The sequence below is a fragment of the Rutidosis leptorrhynchoides genome, chromosome 3 (genome assembly GCF_046630445.1).
Source record: "Rutidosis leptorrhynchoides isolate AG116_Rl617_1_P2 chromosome 3, CSIRO_AGI_Rlap_v1, whole genome shotgun sequence".
Lineage (NCBI taxonomy): Eukaryota > Viridiplantae > Streptophyta > Magnoliopsida > Asterales > Asteraceae > Rutidosis > Rutidosis leptorrhynchoides.
This window is the reverse complement of record NC_092335.1, coordinates 75,394,814-75,417,023: the sequence shown is the minus strand read 5'-3', so window position 1 is coordinate 75,417,023 and position 22,210 is coordinate 75,394,814.

The following is a 22,210-nucleotide window of genomic DNA, read 5'->3' as shown; positions in this document are numbered from 1 at the left end:
TCAATCTTTTTCTAAGCTTTACCTACCTACCGTTCTTTCCCATCAAACTTATGACCGCTAAGACCGTCTATGGCTTTAGCATCTTGTCTGCATTTATGTTTTGTTCTGTCACTTTTGATACTCTTTTTTCATTTGTACTATGCAAGCTGCATTATCTTCATACATAATTGTTAGACTTTTATCGTGTTCTAGTCCACAAGAATCAGTAATGAGTTGTGTCGACCAAAAACATTCCCGAGTAGCTTCATGTAATGCAATCACTTCGGCATGATTTGATGATCTTGCAACAAGTGTTTGTTTTTTAGAACGCCATGATATTGCAGTACCTCCATTTAGGAATACATATCCATTTTGAGATTTAGCTTTATGTAGATCAGATAAATAACCTGCATCTGCATAACCAACCAAATCTTATTTTGATTTGTTAAAATAAAATAATCCTAAATCAGTAGTTCCTCGAAGGTATCGAAATATGTGTTTGATCCCATTCCATTGTATTTTGGTAGGAGCTGAGCTGAACCTTGCCAACAAATTAACTGCAAAAGAAATGTCAGGTCCTGTACAATTTGTAAGATACATAAGAGCTCCAATTGCACTAAGATATGGTACTTCTGGTCCCAGGATATTTTCATGATCTTCACATGGACGAAATGGATCAGCTTCAACATTGAGAGATCTAACAACCATAGGAGTACTTAATGGTTTTTCCTTGTCCATATTGAAACGTTTCAAAATCTTTTCAGTATATGTTGTTTGATGTACAAGTAAACCATCAGGCATATGCTCAATTTGTAAACCAAGGCAATACTTGGTTTTTTCGAGATCTTTTTATTTTAATTTCTTTCTTTTAGTAGTTGAATGGTTTATGGATCTCTTTATTTGTCCTTATGATGTTAAGATCACCAACATAAACAAATATGATCACATATCCGATTGTTGTTTTCTTAACGAAAACACATGGGCAAATAGGATTATTTGCATACCATTTGCTTATCATGTAATCACTTAATCAGTTATACCACATACGACTCGATTGTTTCAACCCATATAAAGATCTTTGTAATTTAACCAAATACATTTCATTGGGTTTTGCATTTGATGCTTCTAATACCTTAATCCTTCATGTATATTTATGTATATATCACTATCAAGTGATTCATTTAAATAAGTAGTAATAACATCCATGAGATGCATTTCTAAATTTTTAGAAACTGCCAGGCTGATTAAGTAATTTCATCCATAACAGGAGACTAAGTTTCCTCATAATCAATTTCTGGTCTTTGGGAGAAATCTTGAGTTACAAATCTAGCTTTACCTTGTAACTTCATTTTTATCATTTCCTTTTGGGATAAAAATTTATTTGTATTCCATACGTTTCACATCTTTAGGTGTGAGAACGATAGATCCGAAAACTTTTCTTTTATTGAGCGATTCAAATTCAGCTCGTATTGCTCTTTTTCAATTGAGTCCAATCATGTCTATTTTGACATGCAATGGCAGATTTTGGTTCCAGATCATCATCTTTATTTATGATGTCATTGTAAGATTATATGAAAATTCAATATTTGTCATTTTGTTTCGGTTCCATAATATTGCATAATTTATTGCAATTTATGTATTTACATCGTCAATATCCTCTGAAGAAGGAATATTAATTTGTGGTTCTTCTTGAACACCTTTTTTTTACCTCATTATCAGCTCAGTTGATTTTCCTTTTCGAGAATTTTTATTTTTGGAACTAATTTGTCTTCCACGTTTCAGACGTAACAAAAGACTCACGAGTGACATTATTGCCAGCTTTTGGAATTTCAATTCTTGCTAGAGCATTTACTGCTGATATATATGATTTAGTCACTCTTTTTGCATCTGTAAATGCATCGGTCAATTTATTCGCAAGTTCTTGCATATGCATTATATTTTTATTTTTTTTGAATTTTTTTGTTTCGCATTTTTTTGTGCGAGTATCAAGATACCTTAATTGATGTTCACATCATGAAACATCATTTTTTTTTTTCATTTCTCCCCCTAATCTAGGGAACAATTTTTCATTAAAATGACAATCAGCAAAAACGTGCTGTAAAAACATCACCCGTCATGGATTCAATATATCTTATGATTGAAGATGTTTCATATCCAACATATATTTCAATCCTTCTTTGAGGAACCATTTGTTGTGGTGGTGCAATTAAAAATACACTGCACAACCAAATGTTCTAAGATGGAAAATATTTGGCTCTCGACCAAAATTAAGTTGGTAATGGAGAATATTTATGACTTGCACTTGTTTTAATGCGAATTAATGTCGCATCATGTAAATTTACATGTCCCCATATAAATATTGAGAGTTTTGTACTCATTACCAATTGTCTAGTTATTAGCTGTAAGCATTTATCTATTGATTCAGCTAAACCAATTTTGTGTATGCACATGAGCAACTGGATGTTCAACAACAATCCCTGTAGACATATAATAATCATTAAATGCTTGAGATGTTAACTCACCAGCATTATCAAGTCTCATCCTTTTAATGGTGTAATCAGAATAATGTGTTCTCAATTTAATAATTTGTGCAAGAAACTTTGCAAATGCCATATTACGGCTTGATAACACACAAACATGAGACCATCCGCTAGATGCGTCTATTAGAACCATGAAATATCAAAATGGTCCACATGATGGATGAATTGGTCCATATATATAACCTTGAATTCTTTCAAGAAACATTGGTGATTCTTTCTCAATATTCTTTTCATTAATCACTATATGTGCCTTTCATTTGTGACGACCCGGAAATTTCTGACCAAATTTAAACTAAATCTTCATACGAATTCGACACGATAAAAAAAGTCTGTAATATTGAAGTCTCAAAAACTTTGAACTGTGTTCATGTAATCATTTGACCTTTTGACTATTTCCGACGATTCACGAACCAATTGTTGTTAATAAATATGTATATATATATATATATATATATATATATATATATATATATATATATATATATATATATATATATATATATAAAAGTGTATATAGACATGTGTATATAATATATAGTTATATTAGTTGAAAACGTTAATAGAGTATTGGATGAATAATACTTTACATGAACGTAATTGTTTCAATATATGTTTAATATATTTACCAACGGAATTAAAAGATAATATCGAATGATTGAATCATCAAATACATTATGATATGATTACAAGTCTCTGTTATGAGGTCCACGTTGATTTGAGAATCTTTCTCTTTTAACGGTATTCGGAATAATTGGTAAAGAAATCTACAAGTGAGAACAATGTGTCATTTAACGGTAACTAGACAAAAGTTAATGGAGATTCCTGTACATGCTTTACAATAATTTACTTGTGACTTTTGATAAGATAACTATTTAATTTTCATATTACTTAATGTAAAGGTAAAATTATAAAATATAATTTAAACATTAGAATTAAATATGTAAAATAAGATACGAAATAATTAAGTGTAATTTAAAATGAATCCATATATAAATATATATGATTTCTATGTATAATTATTATTATATGTATATTGTATTATATATAAAATTTGTAAATAATAAATATTCAATAAAAGTTATTATATAATATATTATATGATTATTAAATATTACATAATTAAAATATAATACAAGTTAGAATATAGTTATTATATTAATATTACTAATTTAATAAACATTAATATTAATATTAATATCAGTATTATTAATATTATTTTATATATATATATATATATATATATATATATATATATATATATATATATATATATATATATATGAAATTTGATACATTTGATTAGTTATATTGTTATTAATATTATTATCATTGTTAATATCATTATAACTAGTAGTTAAATTATAATTTTAGTTATTATGATTAATATTAGTATTATTATTATTATCAAGAACTATTATTATTATTATAAATTATTATTATTATTTCTATTATTGTTATTATTAGCATTTTTTTAATTGTCACCAATAATATTAATAGTGTTATTAATATTAACATATTATTATATTTAGTATATTTATTTATTAATATTAAAAAAATATGCATATAAGAAACAGATTATTACGCGTATTATAACAGATAAAGTTTTCTTTTTTTGTTTTATTCATTCTTTATCTGTTCTGTTATTCTTCTGCCCATGAACCTGTCAAATTCCATAACCCTACAAATAATTTGAGTTGATTATTATTACAGTAAAAATCGATCACTCCTTACAATATCATTCTAAACTACGAATTATAATTGTCAAAGAACAAAAACAGATACATTTTTTTCTCTTCTCCCCTATACGTATCACTTTTTATCAATAGATCAAATTAGGATCAATTTTAAAAATCTAGAATTGCAGAGTTGTTAGGAATCCCTTTTGAAAACTTTCTGTAAAATTTCAAGCCTCAATTCATCAAATTGATGATTAATTTCGAAGTCAAAGTTGTTTTTTTCAAAAAGTCAACAGAATCGTTCTTGAGGAAATTCGAACTCGTTTTGAATTCCATTAGTTTCTATAAACAATTTACAAACTATTTCATGTTACAATCTTTGTCCAAAACGAGCTCAAAAGTGAAATCATATTTTTTTTTCTTTTTTCTTGAACCGTCGCACAGCAACAGCAGGTTCCAAGTTTTTTTTTTATTTTTTTCTCGTTTTTTAATAATATAAACACTAATTATTGATGATTCTAATTAGTTTGAATAACCTAAAATTGTTTTGTAAATGATTCATTGTTTGGAATGATGCTCTGGTCGATTTCTAAATTGAAGAAAGAGAACAAAATCTCACGGTTTAAATAAATTGGGATCGGGTTAATTTCAGAAAAAACGGGAAATAGATGGATGGTTGAGGGGTTTTGGGTTAAACGATAGGTCTCGGGTTCGAGTCCCGTCTCTTGCAGTCTACTTCTTTTTAATGCTACTAAGGTATAATTTAATATTATTATTATTTTTATTATTATGATTATTATTATTATCACTATTATTATTATTATTATTAGTATTATAGTAATTATTATTACGAATATCATAGATACAAGTATTATAAAGGTTAGTATTATTAATTATTATTATCATTAACATAACTTAGGATATTATCATTTTTGTTACTAATATTATCATTCCAAAATTATTAGTATTAACATTACTAAAATTATTATTATTATTATTATTATTATTATCATTGTATTAGTATTGCTAGTATTATTATAGCTAAAAGGAGATTTAATATGTTGATAACGTAATATATAATAAAAGATGACATAATAGAGATTATAAAAAGTGATTATAAGAATTCATGTAAAGGTTATGATTTTGATTATGAAATAATGTTATAAGAAACTATAATCATTAGTTTAGAAATTAAATACGAAGATTATGATTACTATGACCATGAATATAAAAGTTTTAATAATATTGTTAAACTTATGAATATAAAAAAAATCGAGTATAAATGTTATTATGAAAATGATTAAAATTTTAATTGAATTATGATTTAAAAGAATTAATACAATTATCATAATTATTGTTGCCATTGTTATAAAGCTTAGTATTACTATCATTATTAATATCATTATTTTTATTAACATTATTATCATCACTATCATTATTATTATTATATAATATCATTATTATTATTACTAATATAAATATTATCATAATTATTAAATTCTCAAACAAAAGCTATTTGTATAAAAATATATTTAACACAAACTTAACTATATTAATATTGTGATTTATTTAAAATATATAAAATGAATATAATAAAGTATATAAGTTATTGATATAAACATTATATCACCAACAATAATATATATATATGTTCGACTACAAATATATGTTTTAATATATATATATATATATATATATATATATATATATATATACACACACACAAATGATATAGGTTCATGAATCCAAGGCCAACCCTGCATTGTTCAGTATCGTCGTATGAATATTTTTACTACAAAATATTGTATGGTGAGTTTCATTTGCTCCCTTTTTAAATGCTTTTGCAATATATATTTTTGGGACTGAGAATACATGCGCTACTTTTATAACTGTTTTACGAAATAGACACAAGTAATCGAAACTACATTCTATGCTTGAATTATAAAAATCGAATATGCCTTTTTATCATGTCCGAAGTTGTCCCGGAATGATGGCGAATTTATCATGTCCGAAGTTGTCCCGGAATGATGGCGAATTTATCATGTCCGAAGTTGTCCCGAAATGATGGCGAATTTATCATGTCCGAAGTTGTCCCGGAATGATGGAGATATTCTATATGCAACTTGTTAAGGTCGATTACCAGGTGTTCAATCTATATGAATGAATTTTATGCATGATGTTTATGGGAAATGGGAATATTAAATCTTGTGGTCTATTAAAATGATGAATTTTATTGTTTACGATAAACCTATGAACTCACCAACCTTTTGGTTGACACTTTAAAGCATGTTTATTCTTAGGTATGAAAGAAATCTTCCGCTGTGCATTTGCTCATTTAAGAGATATTACTTGGAGTCATTCATGGCATATTTCAAAAGACGTTGCATTCGAGTCATTGAGTTCATCAAGAATATTATTAAGTCATTTATAGTGGGATATGTTATGAAATGGTATGCATGCCGTCAACTTCCGATGTGATGAAAGTTTGTCTTTTAAAAACGAATGCAATGTTTGTAAATCGTATCATATAGAGCAAAGAAATCAACTATTGTGAATCGTTTATAATGTATATGAACGGGTCCTTTCAGTTGGTATTAGAGCGGTGGTCTTAGCGAACCGGTCTTGCATTAGTGTGTCTAACTGATAGTTGTTTAGATGCATTAGTGAGTCTGGACTTCGACCGTGTCTGCATGTCAAAAGTTTTGCTTATCATTTCGTGTCAAAAATTACCTGCTTATCATTCTTAGTCTAGACACGTCTTACTGCATTTAGTGCATCAATAGTGTATAGACAAAATTCATATCTTAGCGTATCTGATAATTCATATCTTAGCGTATCTGTTACTGAAGACTTGCTTGACATATTCCGTAAATTCCTCCGTAATCTACAGAAATCTTTTGTTCTATATATATAGATATTCCATGTAAATAGAATACCATCCGATAGCCGAAAATCATTTCATATCCTTTATTCAATCGTACAAAATGGAACTCGTCATTAGTTAAAACTCCTCGGATTCCGATATGGATGTTCACATAAGCTCCGAAAGCAGCGTCACCAGAATGAATCAATCAATCAGCCATCCCCAATTCATTTTATGGGTTCGTAGCTGACTTAATCAATGGAGATGCGAAGAAGGCGATCCCTTCCACCAACCGAATACACCTCTTGGTGAAGAACCTGAAGCACTTACCGGCGAACCTATCCGAAACACCATTTTCAGCCTCATTTCTAGAGTAGCTCGACACGATTATATTCTATCCATAATTCTAAACCTTATTCATTCACTCGTCCCGACTGACAATCATCCCGGAATAATGGAAGAAGTCAACGAGCTTCGCGCCCGAGTTGTAGCCTTGGAAAATATGGTGCAAAACGTACCAGCTTCAGCAACATCACCGGCACCAACAGTACCACCAACATCAATACCAGTACCACCAACAACCCAAGTTTCAGCATCACACGTCTCAACATCTCATTATGTACCTCGATCATAATCATCGTTCTACGAATCGATCTACATCATTTATCTCCGTTCGACATGATGATTATGTAATCTCTAATGTTTTAGAGATTATGTACTCAAGATTTAACCGTAAATCAAATGAGTTTAATATCATATTGACTCATTAAATCCACGATTACATCTGAAGAAAATATATATATGTAAGTATATTTTCATAAAGATTGTAATTAAAAATTCTTTTGTACAAACCGTTAATGGTGAAAATATTTTAACGGGTAGGTAATACCCGAGAAATATTTAGATTTCACATTAATAAGTTACACTGTACAATCTTCCAATCTGATTCAACAGTCATTTACTATCCTACTTACATCCACAGATATACGTATCCGTTCACCGTAGAATAACTAGTTTCATTCAATTTCATATTTGGATTTTAACCTATCAGAATCCAACAAGTGGCATAATGAAGAAAACATTGGACAAAATAAAATTTGTTAGAAACAAACAAATTAACTATTAGAAATTTTGTTAAGAATCCACGCTAACAAAATCCTAGCTAACTGTTCTTAGCTAACTGTTAATTCCTTATTGCATTTATTTATCGCAATTTATTATCGTAATTTTAATTCTCGCAAGTTTATTTATCGTCATTTATTTTCTGTTATTTATTTTACGCACTTTATTTATCATCATTTAAATACTGTTATTTACGCATTTTGAATATCGGGACACGTACACAAGGTTTTGACATATCATATCGACGCATCTATATATATTATTTGGAATAACCATAGATACTCTATATGCAGTAATGTTTGAGTTAGCTATACAGGGTTGAGGTTGATTTTAAAATAATATATATACTTTGAGTTGTGATCGAGTCTGAGACATGTATACAATGGGTCACGATACGTATTAATTAATTCGAATATTATATATTAAACTATATATGAAATTATTGAATTACTAACTGTGGACTATCAACATTGGACAATTGAAATGAATTAAAATATTGATTATAACATATGAAACTAAACATCTCTTCAAGTTTGCCACTTGATTTCATATTAAACCTCGTTTGTATCTTGACGATTACAAACTGCGTTCAAACCTTTCTTGATTCTTGAAAACACCTCAATCGAGAAGATGAACCAGCCGTACTTCATCTACGGAAGAAAAGATTGATGCATATAGTTATGCACCTGAAAAACTCTCTGAACCTGAGTAAACCTTTAACACGTATATGTACTAGCTCCTTTGACGTTGTTATTACCAAAAATGACTTTGCAATCCTTTTCCAAAGTAGCCAATTTTGTCACAGCTTCAGCAAATCAATTTTGACTTTTCATTCGAATAAACTTTATTATAACCTTGATATATAAAGATTACCCCTTCATCATCATTACAGGAGAACCGTTTATATTCTACCACATTAGCAGTAAACTTACCAGCAACTTCATTGATCTTTGACTTTCTGAAAAGTTATTATATTCATTGAAACCCTATCACCTACTCATCTGCATCTTGTAACGATAGTTGCCATACCAAATACCAAGAAGCATTAATCATTAATTCCCGAATTTTGCAGTGTTCCTACGTCAATAGTTATACATATATATAACGTATATCTCCTGGACTGATGAATTTCAATTCGGAATCTCTCCTGAAAAGTACTCTAGCTTACAAATCAGATCTTCAAATTCTGAAAAAGCTAATGAAGCAGCAAAAACTTAAGACTGTCTTAACAGTCAAAAGTTCGATGATAAAGAATGGAGTGTTGAAAAAGCTCAAAAATTTTGATACTGAAAAACGAATTGAGCAAACCATGAATGAGACTCTGAACAAATCACAAGGACTAAACTTGTACATAAATAATCCTGATGATTCTGATTCTGATAAAATTTTTAGCAAATACCTTACTCCTTAATTACTCTAAATCATAGTGAATGAATTTCTTCATCGCACTATGATTCTAAAATTCTAAGATATTATCATATCTTTCGTTATGAAAATCTTCAATATTTCTGGAGAAATATTCATAACTATTCTGATCCGATATTAATTACCTCTCCACATTATCTGTATTACATCAGAAAGGAAACTGTTTTAGTTCTAAATTCTGAAAGATTCGAACTTAAAATAGGAATGTTATTGAAGTAGTATTGGGAACTGAAGCATGAGTTAGTATAATATAATGACACTTGATCAACATGATTATATTACAGTAAGTCATGCTGATTTTCTAATGGGACGTGACGATTCACAAATCATAACGTCATCATGTGCCATGTTACGTAACTCTTTCATTCTGCTTAACTTCTGAACATATCAAGAAAGTGTATTCTTGATAGTTCTATTCTCAGTGATTCAGGTAATTTGACAAATCAAATCGTGCGATTACGTTCTTTCTTGTTTAGAACATTAAGTTCATTCGAAGTTCCATAATTACGAATTCTGGACCGTTACCGGCTTTGCTAGAGACCGAGAAGATAATAAAAAGGCAAAGAGCTCCAAAATATAAGAGAAAATATAAAGCCCAATAACAACACGGAAATTACAAACCGTGAATATTAATACGAATAGCAATATAAAGATACGGTAGAATTAAGAATAGTATCACCCCAATGTAATAGTAGAAGTAAACAGATTTTTCTGGTGGAAGATTGAAAAGAAGGATGACAGAAATGATAATTAGAAAAATATCAAGGATTAGAAATGGATTAAGCATTTTCACAATCTTTTGGATGTATGAGTTAAGAAGTAAGGTATAGGAATGGTGAGAATATGGAACAAAAGAGTCTAATTTATAATGGAAATATCAGACTGAGTAATCGAGGCAGATCACCGTATTTAATATTAGAGATCTTAATTTCCTTACTCGCCGAAGAATCAAATCTTTTAGATTTCGAAGATTTCCTCTAAATCCCTTAAATTTCGAAAATCAACCGTGACTATGTCACCGGTTAAGACGAACTTGCATTTACTCATTTCTTTCTTTTGTGATAACTTCACTTATACTCTTCTTATAATTGAATTGTTTTATCCATATTACTCAATGATGATAAAACTCTATTTATCAACTCATATTCGTCATGAAAACATTTTTATTGTTAGCCATGACCACCTCACTCAAATTTCGGGACGAAATTTCTTTAACGGGTAGGTACTGTGACGACCCGGAAATTTCTGACCAAATTTAAACTAAATCTTCATACGAATTTGACACGATAAGCAAAGTCTGTAATATTGAAGTCTCAAAAACTTTGAACTGTGTTCATGTAATCATTTGACCTTTTGACTATTTCCGACGATTCACGAACCAATTGTTGTTAATAAATATGTATATATATATATATATATATATATATATATATATATATATATATATATATATATATATATATATATATATATATATATATATAAAAGTGTATATAGACATGTGTATATAATATATAGTTATATTAGTTGAAAATGTTAATAGAGTATTGGATGAATAATACTTTACATGAACGTAATTGTTTCAATATATGTTTAATATATTTACCAACGGAATTAAAAGATAATATCAAATGATTGAATCATCAGATACATTATGATATGATTACAAGTCTCTGTTATGAGGTCCACGTTGATTTGAGAATCTTTCTCTTTTAATGGTATTCGGAATAATTGGTAAAGTAATCTACAAGTGAGAACAATATGTCATTTAACAGTAACTAGACAAAAGTTAATGGAGATTCCTGTACATGCTTTACAATAATTTACTTCTGACTTTTGATAAGATAACTATTTATTTTTCATATTACTTAATGTAAAGGTGAAATTATAAAATATAATTTAAATAATAGAATTAAATATGTAAAATAAGATACGAAATAATTAAGTGTAATTTAAAATGAATCCATATATAAATATATATGATTTCTATGTATAATTATTATTATATGTATATTGTATTATATATAAAATTTATAAATAATAAATATTCAATAAAAGTTATTATATAATATATTATATGATTATTAAATATTACATAATTAAAATATAATACAAGTTAGAATATAGTTATTATATTAATATTACTACTTTAATAAACATTAATATTAATATTAATATCAGTATTATTAATATTATTATTATTATTATATATATATATATATATATATATATATATATATATATATATATATATTAACTACTAGTTATAATGATATTAACAATGATAGTAATATTAATAATAATATAACAAATCAAATGTATCAAATTTCATATATATATATATATATATATATATATATATATATATATATATATGAAATTTGATACATTTGATTTGTTATATTATTATTAATATTACTATCATTGTTAATATCATTATAACTAGTAGTTAAATTATAATTTTAGTTATTATGATTAATATTAGTATTATTATTAGATATTATTATTATTATCAAGAACTATTATTATTATTATAAATTATTATTATTGTTTCTACTATTGTTTTTATTAGCATTTTTTTTAATTGTCACCAATAATATTAATAGTGTTATTAATATTAACATATTATTATATTTAGTATATTTATTTATTAATATTAAAAAAATGTGCATATAAGAAACAGATTATTATGCGTATTATAACAGATAAAGTTTTCTTTTTTTGTTTTATTCATTCTTTATCTGTTCTGTTGTTCTTCTGCCCGTGAACCTGTCAAATTCCATTACCCTACAAATAATTTGAGTTGATTATTATTACAGTAAAAATCGATCACTCCTTACAATATCATTCTAAACTACGAATTATAATTGTCAAAGAACAAAAACAGATACATTTTTTTTTCTCTTCTCCCCTGTACGTATCACTTTTTATCAATAGATCAAATTAGGATCAATTTTAAAAATCTAGAATTGCAGAGTTGTTAAGAATCCCTTTTGAAAACTTTCTGTAATATTTCAAGCCTCAATTCATCAAATTGATGATTAATTTCGAAGTCAAAGTTGTTTTTTCAAAAAGTCAACAGAATCATTCTTGAGGAAATTCGAACTCGTTTTGATGATTCAAGTCCAATTGACGATTCCATTAGTTTTTATAAAAAATTTACAAACTATTTCATGTTACATTCTTTGTCCAAAACGAGCTCAAAAGTGAAATCATATTTTTTTGTTCTTTTTTCTTGAACCGTCGCACAGCAACAGCAGGTCCCAAGTTTTTTTTAATTATTTTTTTCTCGTTTTTTAATAATATAAACACTTATTATTGATGATTCTAATTAGTTTGAATAACCTAAAATTGTTTTGTAAATGATTCATTGTTTGGAATAATGCTCTGGTCGATTTCTAAATTGAAGAAGGAGAACAGAAACTCATGGTTTAAATAAATTAGGATGGGGTTAATTTCAGAAAAAACGGGAAATAGATGGATGGTTGAGGGGTTTTGGGTTAAACGAGAAGTCTCGGGTTCGAGTCCCGTCTCTTACAGTCTACTTCTTTTTAATGCTACTAAGGTATAATTTAATATTATTATTATTATTATTTTTATGATTATTATTGTTATCACTATTATTATTATTATTATTAGTATTATAGTAATTATTATTATGAATATCATAGATACAAGTATTATAAAGGTTAGTATTATTAATTATTATTATCATTAGCATAACTTAGGATATTATCATTTTTGTTACTAATATTATCATTCCAAAATTATTAGTATTAACATTACTAAAATTATTATTATTAGTATTATTATCATTGTATTAGTATTGCTATTATTATTATTATAACTAAAAGGAAATTTAACATGTTGATAACGTAATATATAATAAAAGATGACATAATAGAGATTATAAAAAGTGATTATAAGAATTCATGTAAAGGTTATGAGTTTGATTATGAAATAATGTTATAAGAAACTATAATCATTAGTTTAGAAATTAAATACGAAGATTATGATTACTATGACCATGAATATAAAAGTTTTAATAATATTGTTAAACTTATGAATATAAAAAAAATCGAGTATAAATGTTATTATGAAAATGATTAAAATTTTAATTGAATTATGATTTAAAAGAATTACTACAATTATCATAATTATTGTTGCCATTGTTATAAAGCTTAGTATTACTATCATTATTTATATCATTATTTTTATTAACAATATTATCTTTACTATCATTATTATTATTATATAATATCATTATTATTATTACTAATATTAATATTATCATAATTATTAAATTCTCAAACAAAAGCTATTTGTATAAAAATATATTTAACACAAACTTAACTATATTAATATTGTGATTTATTTAAAATATATAAAAGGAATATAATAAAGTATATAAGTTATTGATATAAACATTATATCACCAACAATAATATATATATATATATATATATATATATATATATATATATACAAATGATATAGGTTCATGAATTCAAGGCCAACCCTGCATTGTTCAGTATCGTCGTATGAATATTTTTACTACAAAATATTGTATGGTGAGTTTCATTTGCTCCCTTTTTAAATGCTTTTGCAATATATATTTTTGGGACTGAGAATACATGCGCTACTTTTATAACTGTTTTACAAAATAGACACAAGTAATCGAAACTACATTCTATGGTTGAATTATCGAAATCGAATATGCCTTTTTGTCATGTCCGAAGTTGTCCCGGAATGATGGCGAATTTATCATGTCCGAAGTTGTCCCAGAATGATGGCGAATTTTTCATGTCCGAAGTTGTCCCGGAATGATGGCGAATTTATCATGTCCGAAGTGCCATTATCATGTCCGAAGTTGTCCCGGAATGATGGCGAATTTATCATGTCCGAAGTTGTCCCGGAATGATGGGGATATTCTATATGCAACTTGTTAAGGTCGATTACCAGGTGTTCAATCCATATGAATGAATTTTATGCATGATGTTTATGGGAAATGGGAATATTAAATCTTGTGGTCTATTAAAATGATGGATTTTATTGTTTACGATAAACCTATGAACTCACCAACCTTTTGGTTGACACTTTAAAGCATGTTTATTCTCAGGTATGAAAGAAATCTTCCGTTGTGCATTTGCTCATTTAAGAGATATTACTTGGAGTCATTCATGGCATAGTTCAAAAGGCGTTGCATTCGAGTCGTCTAGTTCATTAAGAATATTATTAAGTCGTTTATAGTGGGATATGTTATGAAATGGTATGCATGCCGTCAACTTCCGATGTGATGAAAGTTTGTCTTTTAAAAACGAATGCAATGTTTGTAAAACGTATCATATAGAGGTCAAATACCTCGCAAAGAAATCAACTATTGTGAATCGTTTATAATGTATATGAACGGGTCCTTTCATCATTAATCACCATATGTGTTTTTCATTAATCACCATATGTGCTTTTTCATTAATCACCATATGTGCTTTTCATTAATCACCATATGTGCTTTTTCATTAATCACCATATGCGCTTTTCATCATATATCCTTTTCACTATATGCGCTTTTAATCATATGCGCTGCACTTTTTCATCATATGCACTTTTCATCATATGCGCTTTTAATCATATGCGCTGCGTTTTTCATCATATGCACTTTTCATCATATGCGCTTTTAATCATATGACCTGCATTTTTAATCATATGCACTTTTCATCATATGCGCTGTGCTTTTAATCATATGCGCTGCGTTTTTCATCATATGCGCCTTTTATCATATGCGCTTTTAGTCATATGCGCTGCACTTTTCATCATATGCGCTTTTCGGTGCTACATAGGTATTTCTCATTTCCGGTTATCATTGACTGATAATCATCCATTATGATATATTGATAATGCTAAAAACGAACATATATTTCATAGCATTATCCCTCAAGAAAGACAAGATTTTAGTTGCAACTGTTCTATTTACAAGTGATATTCGTTTAAATAATAAAAGGTGAATACAAAAGACAGATTCGACGAATTGAAGACGCAAACGACCAAAAAGCTCAAAAGTACAAAATACAATCAATGAGGTTCCAATTATTGATAAGAAACGTCTCAAAATTACAAGAGTACAAGATTCAAAACGCAAAGTACAAGATATTAAATTGTACGCAAGGACGTTCGAAAATCCAGAACCGGGACCAGAGTCAACTCTCAACGCTCGACGCAACTGACTAAAAATTACAAGTCAACTATGCACATGAATATAATATAATATATAATTAATTCTTAAAATTAATATATATATTATATTATATTTAAAAACCGTCGGCATAAAAAAACAAAGACTTTTGAGTCTCCCCAGCTGGCCATGTGATCGCATGGCCTGGAGGAAGAAACTCCATGCGATCGCATGGTGCACAGTTCCAGCCCACATGCCTATAAAAATCGAGCTTTGGTGTAACACAAAACACATCTTTTTCTTCTCCTCATTCAACGTATAATATTTATATTTATATTATAATTATAATTTTAATTTTAATTTATAATAATAAGGGTGTGTTAGCGAATGTTGTAAGGGTGTAAGTCGAAATTCTGTCCGTGTAACGCTACGCTATTTTTAATCATTGTAAGTTATGTTCAACCTTTTTACATTAATGTCTCGTAACTAAGTTATTATTATGCTTATTTAATCCGAAGTAATCATGATGTTGGGCTAAAAATATTAAAATTGGGTAATTGGGCTTTGAAATGTCCCGTTCTTATTGATTAAAAACGTTCCATATTAATTGATTTCGTTGCGAGGTTTTGACTTCTATATGAGACGTTTTTCAAAGACTGCATTCATTTTTAAAACAAACCATAACCTTTATTTCATAAATAAAGGTTTAAAAAGCTTTACGTAGATTATCAAATAATGATAATCTAAAATATCCTGTTTACACACGACCATTACATAATGGTTTACAATACAAATATGATACTTCGAAATCGGTTTCTTGAATGCAGTTTTTACACAATATCATACAAACATGGACTCCAAATCTTGTCCTTATTTTAGTATGCAACAGCGGAAGCTCTTAATATTCACCTGAGAATAAACATGCTTTAAACGTCAACAAAAATGTTGGTGAGTTATAGGTTTAACCTATATATATCAAATCGTAACAATAGACCACAAGATTTCATATTTCAATACACATCCCATACATAGAGATAAAAATCATTCATATGGTGAACACCTGGTAACCGACATTAACAAGATGCATACATAAGAATATCCCCATCATTCCGGGACACCTTTCGGATATGATATAAATTTCGAAGTACTAAAGCATCCGGTACTTTGGATGGGGTTTGTTAGGCCCAATAGATCTATCTTTAGTATTCGCGTCAATTAGGGTGTCTGTTCCCTAATTCTTAGATTACCAGACTTAATAAAAAGGGGCATATTCGAATTTGATAATTCAACCATAGAATGTAGTTTCACGTACTTGTGTCTATTTTGTAAATCATTTATAAAACCTGCATGTATTCTCATCCCAAAAATATTAGATTTTAAAAGTGGGACTATAACTCACTTTCACAGATTTTTACTTCGTCGAGAAGTAAGACTTGGCCACTGTTGATTCACGAACCTATAACAATATATACATATATATTAAAGTATGTTCAAAATATATTTACAACACTTTTAATATATTTTGATGTTTTAAGTTTATTAAGTCAGCTGTCCTCGTTAGTAACCTACAACTAGTTGTCCACAGTTAGATGTACAGAAATAAATCGATAAATATTATCTTGAATCAATCCACGACCCAGTGTATACGTATCTCAGTATTGATCACAACTCAAACTATATATATTTTGGAATCAACCTCAACCCTGTATAGCTAACTCCAACATTCACATATAGAGTGTCTATGGTTGTTCCGAAATATATATAAATGTGTCGACATGATAGGTCGAAACATTGTATACGTGTCTATAGTATCTCAAGATTACATAATATACAATACAAGTTGATTAAGTTATGGTTGGAATAGATTTGTTACCAATTTTCACGTAGCTAAAATGAGAAAAATTATCCAATCTTGTTTTACCCATAACTTCTTCATTTTAAATCCGTTTTGAGTGAATCAAATTGCTATGGTTTCATATTGAACTCTATTTTATGAATCTAAACAGAAAAAGTATAGGTTTATAGTCGGAAAAATAAGTTACAAGTCGTTTTTGTAAAGGTAGTCATTTCAGTCGAAAGAACGACGTCTAGATGACCATTTTAGAAAACATACTTCCACTTTGAGTTTAATCATAATTTTTGGATATAGTTTCATGTTCATAATAAAAATCATTTTCTCAGAATAACAACTTTTAAATCAAAGTTTATCATAGTTTTAAATTAACTAACCCAAAACAGCCCGCGGTGTTACTACGACGGCGTAAATCCGGTTTTACGGTGTTTTTCGTGTTTCCAGGTTTTAAATCATTAAGTTAGCATATCATATAGATATAGAACATGTGTTTAGTTAATTTTAAAAGTCAAGTTAGAAGGATTAACTTTTGTTTGCAAACAAGTTTAGAATTAACTAAACTATGTTCTAGTGATTACGAGTTTAAAACTTCGAATAAGATAGTTTTATATATATGAATCGAATGATGTTATGAACATCATTACTACCTCAAGTTTAGTAGGTAAACCTACTGGAAGTGACAAGAAATGATCTAGCTTCAAAGGATCTTGGATGGCTTGAAAGTTCTTGAAGTAGGATCATGACACAAAAACAAGTTCAAGTAAGATTTTTACTCGAATTAAGATAGTTTATAGTTATAGAAATTGAATCAAAGTTTGAATATGAATATGACCTTGAATAAGAAAGATAACCTACTGTATATAACAAAGGTTTCTTGATCTTAGATGATTACTTGGAATGAATTAGAAAGCTTGGAAGTAAATTAGTAAACTTGAAGGGATTTTTGAAGTGTTCTTGAAGTGTTCTTCCTATGATGATTATAGCTTGATTCTTGAAGTGATTTTTGATGAAGATGATGATTAACTACTGGAAAAATACGTTCATAATAGTGTGTGTGTGTTGAGAGAGAATTAGAAAGAGAATTGGAAGTGAAATGGAGTGAATAATGAGTGGTAATTAGTGAGTGGGGTTAAAAGGAGTTCTAGTTAGTTGACTAGCTCATGGTAGAAGTTAAAATTGATTAGTCATACATGACGTAATCAAGAGTGGAATCCCATGCTAGTTCCTATTGGTATATACTCATAGTAAGTACTTTTTGAAGCTGTGTATAATACGGGTAAGAATACGACTAGAATTCTTGATGAAAGAAAAGAATGGAAAAGTAACTGTAACCATTTTCGTTAAGTATGAGTGTTTTGATATATGTCTTGAAGTCTTCCAAAAGTATTTTAATACATCTAAATACACTACATGTATATACATTTTAACTGAGTCGTTAAGTCATCGTTAGTCGTTACATGTAAGTGTTGTTTGGAAACCTTTAAGTTAACGATCTCAATTAATGTTGTTAACCCATTGTTTATTATATCTAATGAGATGTTAAATTATTATATTATCATGATATTATGATATATTAATATATCTTAATATGATATATATACATTTAAATGTCGTTACAACGATAATCGTTACATATATGTCTCGTTTCGAAATCCTTAAGTTAGTAGTCTTGTTTATATGTATATAACTCATTGTTAATATACTTATGGAGATACTTACTTATCATAATCTCATGTTAACCATATGTATATCCATATATATATCGTCATGTCGTTTTTACAAGTTTTAACGTTCGTGAATCGCCGGTCAACTTGGGTGGTCAATTGTCTATATGAAACATATTTCAATTAATCAAGTCTTAACAAGTTTGATTGCTTAACATGTTGGAAACATTTAATCATGTAAATATCAATCTCAATTAATATATATAAACATAGAAAAGTTCGGGTCACTACAGGCTTTGTACCATAATTGGGGTTTGGACAAAAGAACGACACTTGTGGAAATTAGACTATGGGCTATTAATGGATTTTATATTTGTTTAACTAAATGATAGTTTGTTAATTTTAATATAAAGATTTACAATTGAACGTCCCTATAAATAACCATATACACTCGATCGGATACGATGGGCAGGGTATTTATATGTACGAATAATCGTTCATTTAACCAGACACGGGAATGGATTAAAAGTCACTAGAATTATTAAAACAGGGGTGAAATTATGTACAAGGACACTTGGCATAATTGATAACAAAGTATTAAAACCTTGGGTTACACTCATTCGACATCCTGGTGTAATTATTAAACAAAGTAATAAAACCTTGTTACAGTTTAAGTCCCCAATTAGTTGGAATATTTGACTTCGGGTATAAGGATAATTTGACGAGGACACTCACACTTATTATTTATGACTGATGGACTGTTATGGACAAAAACCAGACGGACATATTAAATAATCCAGGACAAAGGACAATTAACCCATGGGCATAAAACTAAAATCAACACGTCAAACATCATGATTACGGAAGTTTAAATAAGCATAATTCTTTTATTTCATATTTAATTTTCTTTATTTTATATTTAATTGCACTTCTAATTATCGCATTTTTATTTATTGTTATTGTATTTAATTGCACTTTTAATTATCGTACTTTTTAATTATCGCAAGTTTATTTTATCGCACTTTTATTATTCGCAATTTCATTATCGTTATTTACTTTACGCTTTAAATTAAGTCTTTTATTTATTTAATATTTTACATTTGGTTTTAACTGCGACTAAAGTTTTAAAATCGACAAACCGGTCATTAAACGGTAAAAACCCCCCTTTATAATAATAATATTACTTATATATATATTTGTATTTTTATAAATTAAACTAATATAGCGTTAAGCTTTGATTAAAAGATTTTCCCTGTGGAACGAACCGGACTTACTAAAAACTACACTACTGTACGATTAGGTACACTACCTATAAGTGTTGTAGCAAGGTTTAAGTATATCCATTCTCTAAATAAATAAATATCTTGTGTAAAATTTTATCGTATTTAATAGTATTTCCTTGTAAAATTTAATAGTATTTTATACCCCTTAGCTTTAACTATCAAGTATTTTTGGCGCCGCTGCCGGGGAACTTTCTTGCTTAAAAGCCGGAAGCGCAACGCTAAAAAGAAAAAAAAATTATTTTTAGTTTACTTTTATTAAAATACACTTTTGTAAAAATACGTTTTAAATATTCGAAAATATAAAAAGAAAACAAAAATATAAATATTTTTCAGAGTTTGTTAAATATTTAAATTCTATAAAAGTTTCTTTATCTTTATTTTATAAAAATATAAGTTTTATTTAATTTATATAAATATATTACATAAATATATAAAACAGAAAATTCAAAACAGCAAAATAAAAAAAAACACTCGGGCCTGCTACTGTAGCAGCCCGTAACCTGGCCCAAAACCTCAGCTCATGCGATCGCATGAGCCCGAAGGCATAAACTCATGCGATCGCATGAGAGTGTCTGACATGCCAACTACAACCCTAAAACTGCATTAATTACGGATATTATTATTATTATTTAATAAACCCTAATTAGGTTTTATTATTTAATTAGTTATTAGTTTTTAGATTTAATTTATATATTTAGTTTAATTAGTTTAATTAAATTTTAAAATTAATAGTTTTATAAAATAAATAATATAAAAATAATATTTTTATAAAAATTGTACTTTTTACAAGTTTTAGTATATTTTTATATTTTATTTTTTTTAATTGTTTTTAGCCTAATATTTGTATTTTTAGCTCGTATTTAGTTTTAATTCATAGTTTTTGCCATAGTTATTTTTATTTCTAGATTTTTAGGCTTTGCCGTAAAATCCCTTAAGTGCTTTTTCTTTAGACTAAGATATAGGTGCTTTAGAATTTTGCGACGCCTTTTTAAGTTTTAGTTCCTTTTTAAGATATTGCCATTTGGGATACAGTTTTACTTGTAAGCTTTACTATTTTTAGTTAGTGATAGTAATCTCAATTTGCGATTATAATTTTAAGTTAGTGATAGTAATAAGGTTGGGTTAGTCAAGTATTTTTAAGTTTTATAAGTCACTCTTTTTCTTTCTTATTTTTTCGATCTTTTCTTTTTCGACCTTTTTCGACGCGCTCTTTTTCTTTCTTATTTCTCGTCATTCTAGTTTTAGGACATAGATTTTTATTCTACTTCTTATCTAAATTTCTTAAAATTACGAAAATTTATTTTAAGTGGTTAAATTAATAGACATCAAAATTTTCTGGTTCGTAGTAATAGTTGGATTTGTACGTGGACCGGGTTATTGGAGCCAAACAGTACTCAATTATATTGAGACCAAATGAATCCTGCCCCTCTGCTGCATCTTTTGGCTATTCGAAACGTGGGCAAAATCAGAAAAGTCTATTAATTGGATAACTTATATAATTTTTTTTTTCCTTTTAAAAACTAATAGGATATTCAGTGAATGCACCGAGCAAGACGTTCACCACCTTTTGTACGTTCACCACCTGTAACTCGATCAAGACATCTAGCAAATATTACCGCCGTTGATTTTTCTTTAGA